Below are 864 nucleotides of genomic sequence, written 5' to 3'. Positions count from 1 at the left end.
TCTCCAGCTATCCTTGGCCCTATTAGGGTGGTCAAGTCGGGAGATTAATCGACCTGAAAACCCCATCAATCAAAAAAGATTACAAAAAAAACACCAAAAAACTTGAAGGTACTTGTGGCCCTCACAACCTAGTTTTGAGAACAAGGGCTTCTTCTTCTTCTTCTAATGCTCACTCTGAGTTGTGAATGTCAAGTTTTACTGCAGAGGTTTTACAGTACGTCAGGAAGACTGAATAACATGTCGAACAGCCACAAGTTGTATTTGCAGGATAGGGCACGTTAAATATTTATTGACTCCTGCCACTGGTGGTAGGTAGCGTTGGGGTTAGTGATGCAAGAAGACCCTACCCAGTATTATTATGTTGATCTTAAAGTGCTTGGGGAGTCTTTTATGCTAATAAACTTTTCAACTGGCCCTCCAAAAGCTGGCAGAGAGACCCTCAAAGTTGCTCGTCTGGATTGGCATTGTATTTTTATCTCAAGCTTGAGTCGCTGACAGAATAACAGATGGTCAAAAAGGAGCCAACTGACAGCAACTGTACTCTAGCAATGAATATGTAAAGGGAATATGGTACTTGTCTTAGGTCAAGTGTAGAAAGGGCAAAGTGTACAGACTTGATAGATTCCAATGCAGATGGACTGTGGAAGACGATACCAGAGAGATGAGGCATTTAGTTGACGATTCCCTGAGTTTGGTGCAAAATGGCAAAGACTTCAGTTGAGTTACTTGCCAAGTAGCGGAGCAGCTATAGATACCAATGTCAAGGCAGAGGAGCACACTGTGCTTCTCATAGTCAATTCACAACAAGCTCATTGACATCATCAGCATGAGAGTGATGGACAGTATTTCAGAGGGTTTGTCCAA

This window comes from Stegastes partitus, unplaced genomic scaffold (genome assembly GCF_000690725.1).
Source record: "Stegastes partitus isolate 25-593 unplaced genomic scaffold, Stegastes_partitus-1.0.2 Scaffold2132, whole genome shotgun sequence".
NCBI lineage: Eukaryota > Metazoa > Chordata > Actinopteri > Pomacentridae > Stegastes > Stegastes partitus.
The sequence above is the reverse complement of the archived record's forward strand: the minus strand, read 5'-3'. Positions refer to the sequence as shown.